Consider the following 17769-nt stretch of genomic DNA (forward strand, 5'->3'; position numbering starts at 1 on the left):
ATTTCTGCTTCACACTCCTCCATATTATGGCTCCACCTCCCGAAGTAAAAACACATCCCGAGGTGGACTTTCTCTTATCCTTATCTGTATGGAAATCTGAATCGGTATATCCCAGAGGCAACAAATCCGAGGACCTATAAAATAACATACACTCCTTAGTCCTACGCAAGTACTTGAGTATTATTTTTACTGCACTCCAATGTTCATGTCCTAGGTTAGACTGGTATCTGCTAACCATGCCCACGCTAAATCAGATATCAGGTCTCGTACATAACATGGCATATATTAGGCTTCCACATGCCGAAGTATATGGAACTGCCTTCATGTTCTCTATCTCCTTATGTGTCGAAGGACACTGACTCTTTGATAGAGAAACTCCATGTCTGAAAGGTAAATTACCCTTCTTGGAGTCCTGCATGTTAAAACGAGCTAATATGTCATCTGTGTAGGGCTCCTGAGATAAAGCCATCATCATTTTCTTGCGATCCCTTATTACTTTGATCCCAATGATGTATGCTGCTTCACCTAAGTCCTTCATTTCAAATTGTTTGAACAACCATGTCTTTATTGAAGACAACATCTTAACATTATTTCCAATGATTAAAATGTCATCAACATATAGCGCTAGAAAAACCACTGCATTTCCCTCACATCTCTTATACACGCATACTTCACTTAAACTTTAATCAAACCCATACGACTGGACTGCCTTATCAAAATGAATGTTCCAATACCTATAATCTTGTTTAAGTCCATAAATAGACTTCGTAAGCTTACATACAAGTTGCTCTTGGCCTTCCTTAATGAATCCCTCTGGTTGCTGCATATAAATGGTTTCTTCAAGACTTCCATTAAGGAAAGCTGTCTTGACATCCATTTGCCAAATATCATAATCGAGATGAGCTGCTATAGATAAAAGAATATGGATTAACTTAAGCACGACCACTGGAGAAACGGTTTCCTCATAATCGATACCTTCTTTCTGAGTATACCCTTTTGCAACAAGTCTTGTTTTCCAGGATTTCACCTTTTTATCTGATCCCCTCTTTTTCTTGTAGATCCACTTACATCTAATAGGTTTTACACCTTTAGGCAGTTCCACGAGCTTCCAGACCTGATTAGAATACATTGATTCCATCTCAAATTCCATTGCCTTTTGCCAAACATCTACATATTTGCCTTGCAGTGCATATTCGTATGTCCAGGGATCATCATCGTGTTCACCAGAGACGAAGTTTGAAGACTCTCCCAAAAACATGAATCTATTAGGCTGACGAACAATCCTCCCACTATGATGAGGCACTAGTGCGGTATTAGTGACATGTTGTTCATTTTGTTGTGGTTTTTCTACTTGTACTATCGGTTTTTGGGTATTATCTGTCCCTCCCACTAGTTGCTCTAAAACGACACTACTCATGGGTTTGTGATTTATTATATAGTCTTGCTCTAAGAATCTAGAATTGGTGCTTATAATGACATCCTTATTCTTCAGACTATAAAATAAATAACCTTCCGTTCCCATGGGATAGCCTATAAATAGCCTTTATTCTGTACGAGATTCTAACTTAGTCATGTTCCTGTTCAGCACATGTGATGGACAACCCCATATTCGAATGTATTTTAGACTCGGTTTGTCCCCGGTCCACAATTCTAAGGGGGTTTTCAGAACTGATTTAGAAGGTACTAGGTTTAGAAGATAAGATGATGTTTCTAAGGCATGTCCCCAAAATGACTTGGGTAAATCTGAATAACTCATCATTGATCTAACACTCTCTAAAAGAGTCCAGTTCCTTCTTTCTGCTACACCATTCTGATGGGGTGTGCCCGATGCAATAAACTGGAATTCTATCCTATTATCTGATAAATATTCCCTAAATTATGCAAGCAAGTATTCGCCACCATGATCTGATCGTAGTGACGATACTTTTACCAAGTCACTTTTCCGTTTTAGCTCTGTACTCTTTGAACTTCTTAAAGCACTTAGACTTATAGAGCAACAAATAAATGTACCCATATCTAAAATAATCATCAATGAATGTGACGAAATACTCATAACCACCTCTTGCTTGGATATTTATGGGTCCACATAAATCAGTGTGAAACAATTTTGACAATTCTTTGGCTCTATTCCCCTTTGCCTTGAAATGCATATTAGTCATTTTACCTTCCAAGCAGGATTCAGAAACTGGAAATGGCTCCACTGTCAATGAGCTTAAAGGCCCGTATACTACCAGTCTTTGAATCCTTCTCAAGTTAATATGCCCTAATCTCAAGTGCCAAAGATATGTTTGGTTCAAACTAGAAGGTTCCTTTCTTTTAATAGATATAGAAGACATGTTGTTCAACTCCTTATATTGTAGTTGCAGTGCAGGATGTCTAGGATTAATTATATACAAATTATCTTGTAATGTACCAGAACTATAATTCATTTATTCATCATAATAGAAACATTACGATCCAAACAAACATTATAACAATCCATAGCAAGCTTAGAACCCGAAATTAGATTTCTTCTAAATGAAGGTATATAAAGACAATTGTTCAAAACCAAAATCCTATCAGAACCAAAAGATAAATGAATAACTCCCACTACAACTACTGCTACTTTCGTAGCATCTCCCATGAACACATATATCTCACTATCTCTAAGCATAGCATTCTGGATAGTTGAAATCCCTGCATAGAATTACAAACATGATCAGTGGCTCCTGTATCTACATACCAAGTGCTCGTAGATATATCCGCTATATATGTTTCTGTAACTAGAGAAAGAGACATACCAGTATTGTTTATGTTCTTAGGAAGAGGATAATCTTGTTTCTAGTGACCTGACTTCTTGCACCTGAAGCACTTTCCCTTAGGTTTTTTCACACCGCCTTAAACTCCCACTACATTCGCAGTTTTCTGTGTCTAAGCCTTTTTCTTCTTCTTCTTACCTTTCGGTTTATAGGAAGAACCTTTCTCTTTAGAGGAAGAACCTTTCTCAGCCACATTCACTTGAACACTCTGCCGAAATAATCCTTCAGCTGCCTGAAGTTCTGTCAGAAGTTCCGCGAGACTATACAACCTTTTGTTCATGTTGTAATTCAAGCGAAACTGCTCAAAACTTGTAGGCAAGTTCATAAGGATAATGTCAATCTGGGTTTCCCCGTCAAGTTTAGCACCAAGGATCTCTATCTCATTCAGATGAGACATCATTTTGAGAACATGATCACTTATAGGCATCATTTCAGTCATCTGAGTGTTCATTAAAGCCTTCATGACTACTTGCCTAGCAGCCCTATTCTGATCTCCAAAAAGTTCCTTGAGATTAAAGAGCATATCCGCAGCAGTGGCCATAGACTGATGCTGATGCTGCAAAACACCCGACATTGCTGCCAGAATGTAACATCGTGACATCTCATCAGCCTTAATCCATCGCTTATAATACTCTTTCTCTTCTTTAGGAGCATTAGCAACTGGCTGATCTGGCTTGGGTTCATAAGTGCAAAACTTGTAATCCTCACCGGTCAACACAATGTCCAAATTTCGTTTCCATTCAATATAGATAGGTCCGGTAAGTTTGTTATCCTTAAGTATGGTGAACAGTGGATTAAACCCCATTGTATCCTGAGAATCATGCATAAAAACATCACATAACACATAAAGGTAACATTAAATATTAAGAACTATTAGTTCCTCTAACAATTATAAAAATTAGTGCACTAACATTTAAACACCATAAGTTTCTGGTACGTCACCATGGGTGACATGTATACCACGTAAATTTGTTTAAATGTTACTTCGGTCCTATTACTAAATAATACGCCAAGTTGGGGTGGTCAATATGATTTTTCATAGCTAAGTGTATACCATTATCAAATCTTAAATCATAATTATACCAGATGCTATCAAATGATATCTTATAATTATCCGAAATCTATGAAACTTGGTACGCCACAATGGGTGACATGTATACCTTCCAATATTCGTTATTAATTTAAGAAGTTTGTTCTAGTAATCTCCTTAACATTCTAGACACCATAAATTATATGTCACGATGGGTGACGTACATATAATTTATATTTGTGTTCGCACTAAAACACACACGAAAATACACGCAAGCGCACGTGATCACAAGTAGTATAAGATATAAGTCAAGTTCATTCCCACAGGGACTGGTTTAGGTTAAGTTCAGATTATGCACTTATGCAACAATGTATGATTATCGTTCATAGCTAAGACAAGTAACAAGTTGAAGTTGATTAACTACTTAAGAGATTATACTAGAAAACTTAAACTAAGGGATGAAAAGTGAATTACTTATATGAGAACAAAATATGGGATTCTAACTTCATTAAATACTTCATTCAAAGTTTATGTCTTTATCAATAGCATCCGATGGTGATGATAACTAATCAGATAACACGAAACTAGTATACGCTATCTTTCGATATACGTACACCCTACTACTAAGCATCCACAATCTAGATAGAAGTTGAGTAGACACCAATTATGCTTAGACCCTATATATCTATAGAATTTGAAAACATAACGAGTTAAGAGCAAGTTATCTATTATGATTACATAGGGTGTGTAAGATGGTTAAAATTACCCACGAATTATGCATGTCAATTCATACATAAACGTATGCTAGCATGGCAAGTTCTAAACCTCTATATTCACTTTCGCTTCAATAGAGATTAACAAACAATCTTAGATGTTAGCTACGCATCAAAGAAGAATAAGCACAATCAAACTAGGAAATCATAAATCACCACACACTAAAGATTTAGAACAATTAACTATTGAAATCCATAAGTAAATTCGCTAGAACCCCATGACAACGATTAGTTCATAATCGAAGGCATCGTCACCATGGGTTCCAATGAAAACATGATAGTAATTAAATCTAGAATATTACGAGATAATATAGAAGTACTAAGGTTTAGAACGAAACATAAAACAAGCATCCAAGTTATCGACTAAATCAAAGAATACACAAGAATAAACTAGGTCTTCTTCTTCATAGCGGACTTGTGCTCTTTAGGTCTTTGTTATGCCCTCCCTGGCTTCCTTCTTTATAAAAACGTTTATTTATCTTTATATATAGGCCCCAAATAGATCTAGACGCTTCAAATCTTCAAATCAGAGTGGAATCAGGATTCTGGAAAAACCAACAGGCGCGGCCGCCCCGCTTCCAGCGCGGGCGCACTACCTTTTTGCCAAACCGGCGCGGCCGACCCGTCTTGAGCGCGGGCGCGCTGAGGTTCTGCTAATTTTCTGATTTTTTGTTGTTTTGTGCTCCTTTCTTCGTGCGATCTCCCGAAACTTCATTCCTTACCTCTTATTAGCACAAAATCATTAGAATACTCATTTTCTTCTTCTGACTAGTGCCCTGCAATGTAATTACACAAAACATATAAAAAAGACCACATACTTGAGTCCAAAACATCCAATTTAAGCCAATATGAAGCGTTCCAAGTGGATATAAAATCCACTTATCACACCTCCAAACTTGAATCAATGTTTGTCCTCAAGCATAAACAGACTCAACACTAAAAACAAAACAAATGCATGAATGCAACTACGTGAAAATGCAACGATCCCCTCAGAATAACTATAACCAATCAATAAGCAATGTTTCTAAGAATGCAATTATTCAAAACAGAGTTCAACTAAATCCCACAAATTAACTCACAAGACATAAACGTGCGTTTGTGCAATGCTTAACAAATATACTCCCAACACTAGTCAATAATCATATCCTATTCTTTTACCAAAATAATCACAAGTTTATAAATAGATTACGCGTTAAACATATAATGATTCAAAACACTTCAGTTTTAATAGAGTTGTACAAGGATTCATGCTATTATAGTGAACAAATAAACACAGATGCTTATTTGACTGTGCAATGAATGAGGTCCCAAAAGATTATACAATAATATCCATGTAGCGAGCATTAGGTTAGCGGATCCCAGACTATAAAAACCATAGGTCGCTAAGCACAAAGTCCCCTAGAACTTAATAGCTCTAATATTAAAGAGCTCACTTGTGATCAATTATGCATAACACATAACAACACACATTTTTTCTTTTTTTTTCTTTTTTTTCTGAATGAGTGTGTTTCGCTCCATCTCATTCAACCCTAGACTACTCATAAAAATATGAGCCGGCTACTAGCCATTTGACGCCTAGCTTTATTCACAATAAGCAATGATATCCTAATTTTTCTCCAGTTTACAAATCAGTGTTACTTCGTCATTACGGGAATAACACAAATTCTAAATATAACCAAGTGATTAAATCTCAACAAGCAAACAAGTATGATCATGATCTAGTTCGAAAGTAACCTATAAGACCTGTGAATGAATTTTGTTTCTAGGCATGCAAATCAATTCATTAAAACTTAAACATCCCTCTATTCGACATCACTACATTCCAATTAACACCAACCTACCAATCAGAAATAGCTCATCCTACGGGATCATGTTATATGCATGCAAAATGCAACTAAATGGACTCACATAATAACACGAACAAACATGCAAACAGATATAAACTAAATGAACAATCATGAAAAAATATGAATGAACTATAACTAATCATGCAATATGAATCTGCATGGACTTAACACACAACTAATCCTTACATTATCACCCCCAAACATAAAATTTTCGATGTCCTCATTATATGTAATAATAAGGATTCAAGGCATACCTAGTCATCGGTAAATCACCCTCCTCGGGTGGAGTATTAGGCGGCGGGTACACAGAATCAACTCCAAAAATAGGCCAATCGACCTCGACACCAGTGGCTTGGAAAGCATTACCCACATCCTGTGTCAAATCAGCTGCAAAACGACTGTGCATGTCGTGCATCACATCCATGCGCCTGGTCAATCGCCTATACTGCGCATCGTCAAGTCTAGAACTGTCCCCTGCCTGCTGAGCACGTGAAGATCTAGTGGCTCCACAAGAGGCCCTAGTAGCTGCCTTTTATACATGAGAAGATCCCCTTACATAAATCTGATCAGCTGGCTGACCACCTGGTAGATGATCATAAGTGTAGCCCAGACCCTTCTCATCGGCCTTCCCGCCATACCACTCCTTCAGCTGCAGAATCGTTGAACTATCAATAGGAGCACTCGACATCTGTAACTGCTCATGCTCGGGCCACCTGACACCTACCGTGGTGAATAACCTCGTAATAATGAAGGCATGAGGAATTGCCCCCGTGGTCCCTCCTCGCATAAAACGTAACATGTTCTGATAAATCACCAAGTCGAGATCCACGTACTCTTCATTCAGAATCCCCCATAACAAAATAACACGATCTACAGTAACTTCATGCGAGTGCAGAGATGGCATGATATTTGCACACAAAAACAGGTTCCATGCCCTAGCATACCTGCTCATACACGTAGAAGGAAAAGTAAGCGGCTCATTCATGCCCACCTTGCACTTCCAATCCGTCCCAGGAATACACAACTCAGCCACAATATAGTCTAAATCAAAATCCCCCTTATCTTTTGTACCCAATCTTCAGCCGTAGGCTGCCTCGCAGGTTGATTGATAACCCTACGAATAGCCTCAGGGGTATAATCCACCGTCAACCCACGAACCACAGAAAACCCGTTCTTATCCGCCATAGCATTCACATAAAACTCCCACATAATGCTCATCGGGACTACAGCGGGTGTCTCACAGAAAGTTTGCCATCCCAACCCAGTAATCATCTCCAAAAGCTTTCCATCATTTATTGTAGGTAAGAAATGCCTCTCCTTCACAATCGATTTAGACATCAGCCTATTAAATTCAGCTTGTGTCTTCGGAGAAGAAAATTTATTCACGTGTCACTCATGCTAGAATCCTCGGTAGCTGAGGGATGGGTGCTACTACTCCCAGCTGTGCTTGCTCTCTTAGGTGCCATATGAACGATAGAATAAAGATTTGGGTGTAAGTAGTGTATAAGAGAAGCGAGGGTTTTGAGAGAATAAGAAGATGTATGTATATAAGAGATATGTATATATATAGGATAGGTAAAGGGATTGGGTAGGGTTTAGATGTGTTTAGAAGGAAGAATTAGGATATATTTAGGTTAAAAATTTGGGTAAGGAGTGTTTGGGGCTGAGTTTTTATGTTTTTTTTCTTTTCCAGGGGCTAGCGCGGCCGCCCCACCTTCAGCGCGGGCGCGCTGTGTTTCTGACAAATTGAGCGCGGTCGGCCCGCTTCCAGCGCCGGCGCGCCGTGCTTCTGGAAAATCAGAAAAAAAAAATTGCTTTTGTTTTTTTTTCTTGTCGAGCCTACTATACAACAAACATGGGTTGCCTCCCACGAAATGCTTGGTTTACGTTGCTAGCTTGACGTGAATCTTCGAATCAAGTTGTTGACAGAACGGCGCTCACCACCTCGCGGTTCGCCATATCACCATAGTAATGCTTCAATCTATGACCATTTACCTTGAACGATTGGTCTGGATGCTTATCAAAAATCTCCACAGCTCAATGTGGAAACACAGTTTTGACAATGAACGGACCTGACCACCTTGACTTAAGCTTTCCTGGAAAAAGCCGGAGACAAGCGTTGAACAATAGAACTTGTTGATCAGTCATAAATGACTTGCGCAACAACCTCCTATCATGCAATCTCTTGACCTTCTCCTTATATAACTTGTTATTCTCATAAGCCTGTAATCGAAACTCATCGAGTTCATTAAGTTGAAGCATTCTTTTCTCTCCAGCAGCTGCCAAGTCCAGATGTAGCTTCTTCAAAGCCCAATACGCTCGATGTTCTAGCTCCACAGGCAAATGACATGCCTTCCCATACACCAACTAGAACAGTGACATTCCTAGAGGAGTCTTGTATGCTATTCTATTGGCCCATACAGCTTCATCTAGCTTCAACGACCAATCCTTCCTTAATGGACTTACAACTTTCTCCAAGATTCGCTTGATCTCTCGATTCAACACTTTAGCTTGCCCATTAGTTTGAGGATGGTAAGTTGTGGCAACACGATGATTCACATGATATCTTTCCATCAAAGCTGTGAACTTACGATTGCAGAAATGCGATCCCTCATCACTGATTATAACCCTTGGAGTCCTGAAACGAGTGAATATCTGCTTATGAAGAAAATTTATCACCACCCTCGCATCATTGGTTGACAAGGCTTTAACCTTAACCCATTTAGACACATAATCCACTGCCAAAAGAATATACCGATTATTGCATAACGAGACAAATGGCCCCATGAAGTCGATTCCCCAAACATCGAAAATCTCAACTTCAAGAAGAACATTGAGAGGCATCTCATCTCTCTTGCACACATTTCCAACTCTTTGGCAGCGATCACACCTTGACACGAACTAATGAGCATCCTTAAATAATATATGCCAAAAAAATCCTGCTTGGAGAATACGGGTAGTTGTCTTCTCTCCACCATAATGACCACCATACACAGTAGAATGATAATCTCGCATAATACCCTCCATCTCACTATACGGAATGCATCTTCTGATAATTTGATCTGTTCCCTGTCTGAACAAGAATGGCTCATCCCATCGATACCATTTCACCTCATGTAAAAACTTCTTCCTTTGAGCATAAAAGAGTTCTGGGGGAATAACATTACTCACAAGATAGTTCACAATGTCTGCAAACCATGGTTCTTCTTCTTGCACCCCAAAAATTTGCTCATCGGGAAAAGATTCATTGATTAACATATTATCTTGGGAAGCATTGCCTTGATCTTCCAGTCGTGAGAGATTATCCGCTACTTGGTTTTCTGTACCTTTTTTGTCTTTGATTTCTAGATCAAATTCCTGAAGCAATAGAATCCATCAAATCAAACGAGGTTTTGAATCTTTCTTTGAGATCAGATATCGAATAGCAGCATGATCAGTGAACACTGTCACTTTTGTCCCACGTAAGTAAGATCGAAATTTCTTGAAACCATAGACAATCGCAAACAGCTCTTTCTCGGTAGTAGTGTAATTCAGCTGAGCACCATTATGGGTTTTACTAGCATAGTAAACCACATGGAATACGTTCTGCTTTCTCTGGCCAGGAACTGCTCCAACTGCATAGTCACTAGCATCACACATCATCTCAAATGGCTCATTCCAATCAGGTGTAATAATAACGGGTACTGTAGTCAAACTCTTCTTCAAGCTCTCAAAAGCAGCTAGACATACGTCATCGAATTTGAAAGGGACATCCTTTCTAACAGATTGCACAAGGGTTTAGAGATTTTGTAGAAGTCTTTGATGAATCGCCGATAGAAACCCGCATGACCAAGAAAACTGCGGACTCCTTTAACTGAGATTGGTGGAGGGAGATTTTTAATAACCCCCACCTTGGCCTTATCCACTTCAATCCCCTTGATAGACACTTTGTGACCAAGAATGATACCCTCTTGCACCATGAAGTGACATTTTTCCCAGTTGATCACCAGATTGGTCTCAACACATCTTTTAAGCACCATGGCAAGATAATGCAAGCACTCATCATACGAAGTCCCGAACACAGAGAAGTCATCCATGAACACCTCCATATTAGTGCCAATCATATCAGAGAATATGGTCATCATGCATCTCTAAAAAGTGGCAGGTGCACCACAATGTCCGATGAAACTCGACGGAAAGCGAAAGTGCCAAAAGGACAAGTAAATGTGGTCTTCTCTTGATCTTCTAGGGCAATGCAAATCTGATTATAGCCCGAATACCCATCCAGAAGACAATAATACTCATGACCAGCAAACCTATCAAGCATTTAATTAATGAATGGAAGAGGGAAGTGATCCTTCCTGGTGGATTTATTCAGCTTTTGATAGTCCATGCATACTCTCCACCCTGTGACTGTCCGAGTACGAATGAGCTCGTTCTTCTTGTTAGAGACAACTGTAATGCCTTCTTTTTTAGGCACACACCGCATCAGTCTCACCCATGAACTGTCAGAAATAGGATAGATGATCCATGCATCCAGCCATTTAATAATTTACTTCTTCATAACCTATTTCATGATAGGATTGAGTCTTCTCTATTGCTCAACAGTTGGCTTACTTCCTTCCTCAAGCATAATTTTATGCATATAATAAGAAGGGTTGATTCCCTTGATATCTGCTATAGTCCATCCAATTGCTGATTTGAATTCTCTCAGAATTCTCAAGAGCTTATCTTTGTCACTACCTGACAGGTCAGATGCAATAATAACAGGAAAAGTAGATGCATCACCTAAAAAAGCATACCTCAAGTGATTAGGAAGTGGTTTTAGCTCAAGTGGAAGCATCCTCAATAGATGGCTTAAAACGCTCCTGAGAGTTTTTCAGATCTGATAAGCTAAGAGACTCGAATGGCAATTCCAATCTCCTTTTCCATGGAGAGGCATTCAAATACTGCAGCTACTCTGCTCCTTCTTCATCTTCACTATCAGATTCCCCTATTAAGGCTCTCTCTAAGGCATCAGTCCTTAACATTTGATCAAGCTCCGAAGTCACTATAGAGTTGACCAACCTTTACCTTAAAGCATTTCTCTTCATCAGTAGGGAATTTCATTGCATTAAAGACATTAAAAGTCACATCCTGACCCTTAACTCTCATTGTAAGCTCACCCTTCTGCATATCGTTCAGAGTTCGACATGTAGCTAAGAATGGTCTCCCCAAGTTAATGGGAATCTTCTTATCTTCCTCGAAGTTTAGAATGATAAAATAAGCAGGGAAGATGAGTTTATCCACCTTAACCAAGACATCCTCCACTATACCTCGCGGATAAGTGATGGAACCGTCAGTACCTCGCGGATAAGTGATGGAACCATCAGCCAACTATAAAGACATGTTTACCAGTTTTAGATCAGGCAAACCAAGTTTCTTGAACATGGACAAGGGCATCAGATTGATGCTAGCCCCCAAGTCACACAAACACTTGTCGAAAGATAAATTGCCAATGGTACAAGGTATCGTGAAGCTTCCTAGATCTTTAAGTTTAGGAGGGAGTTTTTATTGCAGCACTGCACTATTCCATTAGAGCAACGGTTTCCAACTCCTCAATTTTTAGCTTCCGAGATAGAATACCCTTCATGAACTTAGGATAGCTCGGCATATGTTCTAGAGCTTCCGCAAAAGGTATGTTAATGTGCAACTTCTTGAAAACCTCCAAAAACTTAGCAAATTACTTGTCGAACTTCTGCTTCTGAAGGCTTTTGGGATATGGAGGTGGAGGATACAATGTTTGACTCCTGTATTCTGCTCAGGAGGAGTGTTTTCGATCTCTTTCTTCTTTTAATCACCTTCGCCATCCTTCTTCTCAGCAGAATCAGCCAAAATTTCAACTTTTGAAGTTTGGGAGGGCGGGGGCTCGCTGCCATAGGGCGTGGGCGCCCCTACATTCTGGAAAAGAATTTCAGATTTTTCTTTTTCTTGATTCTGAGGGCTCGCGACCTTTCCCAATCTCAGAGTGATTGTCTTCAGCTATTTTTTGACTTCTCTCTTGCCTGGATTAGCCTCTGTATCACTCATAAGAGTTCCTTGAGGTTGGTTCAATAAGGCATTGGCAATCTGCCCAATATGATTCTCTTGAGTCTTGATAGAAACTGCTTGGCTTTTACACATAAGCCTCAACTCCTCCAATTCAGTTTTTTCATTAGAAGATGGACCAACACCTCCATGAGATTGCTGTTGCATTCCCTGTGGCTGAAATTGCTACCTTGGTGCATACTGTTGCTGAAAACCAGGAGGATTGAAATGCTTGTTTCCAAACTGCTGGTAAGGCTGTTGCATTGTATTCTGATTGTTGCTCCAGCTGAAGTTCGGATGATTGTGATTATTAGGATGATAAGTAGCAGGAACAGGTTGCTGCGGCCTCTGAAAGTTGCTCATGAACTGAGCTGATTCATTAGATATAGCACATTGCTCAGTCGCATGTGATCTTGCACAAAGCTCACAAGCACTCATTTTCGGTTGAACATCATAGTTGGTTAGAGAATTGACCTTCATAGTCAACGCCTTTAACTGAGCAGCGATAGTTGTAGATGTATCCACCTCAAGAACTCCTGCTACCTTGCCTTGTGGTAGCCTCTGAGTTGGATTCTGATATTCATTCGCAGCCGTCATCTCAATTAGCTCATACGCTTTCTCATAGCTCTTACCCCATAAAGCTCCACCTGATACTGCATCGAGCATAGGTCTTGATTGTGCTCCCAAGCCATTATAAAAGTAATTGATCACCATCTAGTCAGGCATTCCATGATGAGGACACTTTCTCAGCATCTTTTTATAACGCTCTCAAGCTTCACATAAAGATTCACCCGATTGATGTGCGAACTGAGTAAGAGCATTCCTGATTGCAGTTGTCTTTGCCATAGGGAAGAATTTTGTAAGAAACTTTTGAGCAAGATCCTCCCATGTCGCAATAGAACCTGGTGGTAGAGAGTGCAACCAGCTCTTAGCTTTATCCCTCAGAGAGAATGGGAAAGATCTCAATTTTACAGCATCTTCAGCAATATTATTGAACTTGAAGGCGTCGTAGATCTCGATGAAATCCCTAATGTGCATATTGGGATCATCGTTGGAGAACCCCCAAACTGGACTAAGTTCTGTACCATCTGAATAGTGTCAGGCTTGACCTCAAAGGTATTAGCTGCAATAGTTGGCCTGACAATACTAGATTGAATTTCATTGATCTTGAGTTTAGAATAATCCATCAACGCTTTCGTTTATGCTGTTGGTTCTCCCATTATAATGATCGCCTCTTCTTCAACTTTCTCAACTTCTTCGAAAACTTCTTCTTCCACTTCTTCAACTAATTTATCTTCTTCAATTATTTCCTTCCGAGATTGAGACCGTGTTCACATACACGCTCTCTAGAGTACCAGAAACACAACAAAGTACCCTTATAAGTAAAATAGTCTGAGTCAGTGAACTTTAATGACCACTGATGTCAAGCACATAAACTAAAATTTAACACCGTATCCCCGGCAGCGGTGCCAAAAACTTGTTCGCACTAAAACACACACAAAAATACACGCAAACACACGTTATCAGAAGTAGTATAAGATATAAGTCAAGTTCGTTCCCACATGGACTGGTTTAGGTTAAGTTCAGATAATGCACTTATGCAACAATGTATGATTATCGTTCAAAGCTAAGACAAGTAACAAGTTGATGTTGATTAACTACTTAAGAGATTATACTAGCAAACTTAAACTAAGGGATTAAAAGTGAATTACTTATATGAGAATAAAACATGGGATTCTAATTTCATTAAATACTTCATTCAACGTTTATGTCTTTATCAATAGCATGCGATGATGATGATAACTAATCAGATAACACGGAACTAATATACGCTATCTTTCGATATAAGTGCACCCTACTACCAAGCATCCACAATCAAGATAGAAGTTGAGTAGACACCAATTATGCTTAGACCCTCTATGTCTATAGAATTTGAAAACATAACGGGTTAAGAGCAAGTTATCTATTATGATTACATAGGGTGTGTAAGATGGTTAAAATTACCCACGAATTATGCATGTCAATTCATACATAAACCTATGCTAGCATGGCAAGTTCTAAACCTCTATATTCACTTTCACTTTAATAGAGATTAACAAACAATCTTAGATATTAGCAACGCATCAAAGACGAATAAGCACAACCAAACTAGGAAATCATAAATCACCACACACTAAAGATTTAGAATAATCAACAATTGAAATCCATAAGTAAATCCGCTAGAACCCCATGACAACGATTAGTTGATAATCGAACACATCATCACCATGGGTTCCAATGAAAATATGATAGTAATTAAATCCTGAATATTATGAATAATATAGAAGTACTAAGGTTTAGAATGAAACAAAAACAAGCATCCAAGTTATCGACTAAATCAAAGAATACACAAGAATAATCTAGGTCTTCTTCTCTATAGTCGTCTTGTGCTCTCTAGGTCTTTGTTATGCTCTCCCTGGCTTCCTTCTTGATAAAAATGTCTTTTTATCTTTATATATAGGCCCCAAATAGATCTGTACGCTTCAAATCTTCAAATCAGAGTAGAATCAGGATTCTGGAAAAACCAACAGGCACGGTCATCCCGCTTCTAGCGCGGGCGCACTGCCTTTGTGCCAAACTTGTGTGGCCTCCCCGTCTTGAGCGCGGGTGCGCTAAGGTTCTGCTAATTTTCTTATTTTTTGTTATTTTGCACTCCTTTCTTCGTGCGATCTCCCGAACCTCCATTCCTGACCTCTTATTAGCACAAAATCATTATAAAACTCATTTCCTCCTTCTGACTAGTGCCCTGCAATGCAATTACACAAAACACATCAAAAAGACCACATACTTGAGTCCAAAACATCCAATTTAAGCCGATATGATGTGTTCCACGTGGATATAAAATCCACTTATCAATTAGTCTCTATGTTAAATTACATACAAATAATAATGGAGACCATGGGATTTGAATACATATCAATTCCCTCTCCCACTTAGTATTTACTTTGAGGATTTTAATCTAGATGCATCGTCTTATGTTATTTCTTCAAATTCTACCTGTAATATGTAAATAACAAAGAACATATAACATAGCAGCATACTCGCATGATTAAAGCATTTAAAACATTCTTATGTCCATGTCATTCTAGCATGGTGGGGATAGTATCATATGGCATAATAAAACGGGCAAGAAACACATAGTAGCAATAATCAAGATCAGCAGAAACTAATAAAGCACATTCACTATTACGGCCTCATATAAGCTGATCAACGGATGTCTAGATCAACGGATGTCATGATCAACTGATGTCTTGATCAACGGATCTCATGATCAACGGATGTCCTGATCAACTGATATCTTGATCAACGGATGTCCTGATCAATGAATGTCCCGATCAACTGATGTCTTGATCAACGGATGTCCTTAAATTCATCCATCAAAAATTTCTGAAAATCTTCGAGAGACCGGTTGAATGCCTAAACAGCCTCTAGACGACTTGAAAACTGGAGCAATAGATATTTAAATATATTGCAAGATCTTCCTCTCATTCTACCATTTCCAAAAAGTATTATAATCCCAAATCGGACATCGTATGCAAAATATGCAGCCAAAAGAGCGAAGCTCCCCGAAAACATACTGCAGCAGCGGAAAATCTCTGTTTCTTACAGCTTCGTTGATCGAACAATTACATACAATTTAATACAGCTGAATAAGCCAATTCTATTACATTAGATCATAACCTTGATCAATTACAAATTGAGACTACAAGATTACAAAACCAAAATAGAAAAGACTATCACGATCAACCCTCGTGATTTACAATAAAACCATAATAAACCACGTGGGATCTTAACCATAATAAAATAACACCGATTAAACCATGGGATTCAAACACATAATTAAAACATGGACATAATAGTGAATAACAACCTGCATCACAGAATCAATACAAGCATACCACTATATACATGTATATATAATTATGACATGGAGCTCATATCATAAAACGCAGAACCTGGAACCAGGCTCTGATGCCAAATGTTGGGGAAACGTATCTCAGCCCTGCGTTTTATGATATTAATTTCTATAGAGAGTTCGAACAGAAAGTTAGCCTTAATCGATACGGCGCAAGCGATTCAAATCCATGTCTTCTACTGTATTCTCCGATTCTCCTTGGACGAAGTGTGGGCTTTGATCTCCCAAGATTTACCTCTCCTTAAAGCTCCGAAAATCCAAAACCCTAGTTGGCTCCTTGAGAAAAATGTTTTCCTCTCTAAATCCTAGGATGTTAATTTCGTTTCTGTGTTCTCATGTTCTCACACACACACCTTCTTATCGGCTTCAGGAGAATTAGAATATTTATGGGCTACAGTAGGGATCATGGATAATTAGGTCTGATGACATTCTAGGCCAAGCCCAATGTCATTATATATTAATTCAATCCACTAAAGAATTAATATTTGCACTACCTTTCCTAATTCCGTAAATTAATTTTTTTGATTCAGCTCCCATATTATTTGCTTATTAAATTTCTCATGTTTAAGATATCGCATGCCCATTAATTAAATTAATTTCTGACAATTAATTTAATCAACATCTTTTATCCTTGATCATCCACTTAACCTTATAATTGTGCAAGAACAAATCTGCCTGCAGGACTAAAGCATAATTATCTTTATGAGCTTTCAAGAGGACATCGTCATCCGAATATATTCTTCGGACACGGTTTCCTTTTATAGTCAATATCTCACTCTGTATATAATGTCATTGCCCAATACATAAATTCGCAATTTAAAATAAATTACTTATTGTATGAATCAAGGCATGTGCATTAAATACAAGTGTCAATCACTATATCCGGATTAAGACCCTAAGTAATAATAATATCGTAGAATCATAGTTCTTATTTATTGTCAGAATAAAAGAAAGAATTATTTTACTATTTTGATCTCATTCAATATACACAAGTATTATTCAATAGTCAAGATAAACTATTTCTAAATAATACTTTAGTCATTCCAGTGGTTTGTCTAACACCACTTAGACTGTGAACCTTTACTATATTATATATAAGAGTCTGACAATCTAATTTTCTGCTATCCCATTTGATACTAGATTGTCTACAATATATAATATACAGATATTATGAAAACATGCATTCAAGATTCTCAAAATATTATTATATACTTTCAAATGAATAGTTCATGATATATTCTAACACCTTCAAGTGCAAATCAATCTTCACATATTGAAAGGTTTGAGGGTAGTACTCCTAAGGGGGAGCTATCTAAATCCT

At 38.3% G+C, this 17769-nt stretch overlaps 1 non-coding gene across 1 annotated transcript; it reads left to right on the forward strand.

Moving 5' to 3' along the window:
* Positions 1 to 13217: 13217 nt before the first annotated feature.
* On the forward strand, positions 13218 to 13324 carry LOC141688564 (small nucleolar RNA R71). Its single transcript, XR_012561998.1, has one exon. It is a non-coding gene; the product is annotated as a small nucleolar RNA R71 (small nucleolar RNA).
* Positions 13325 to 17769: the final 4445 nt, after the last annotated feature.

This window comes from Apium graveolens, chromosome 9, assembly GCF_009905375.1.
Source record: "Apium graveolens cultivar Ventura chromosome 9, ASM990537v1, whole genome shotgun sequence".
In the NCBI taxonomy this organism is placed as follows: domain Eukaryota; kingdom Viridiplantae; phylum Streptophyta; class Magnoliopsida; order Apiales; family Apiaceae; genus Apium; species Apium graveolens.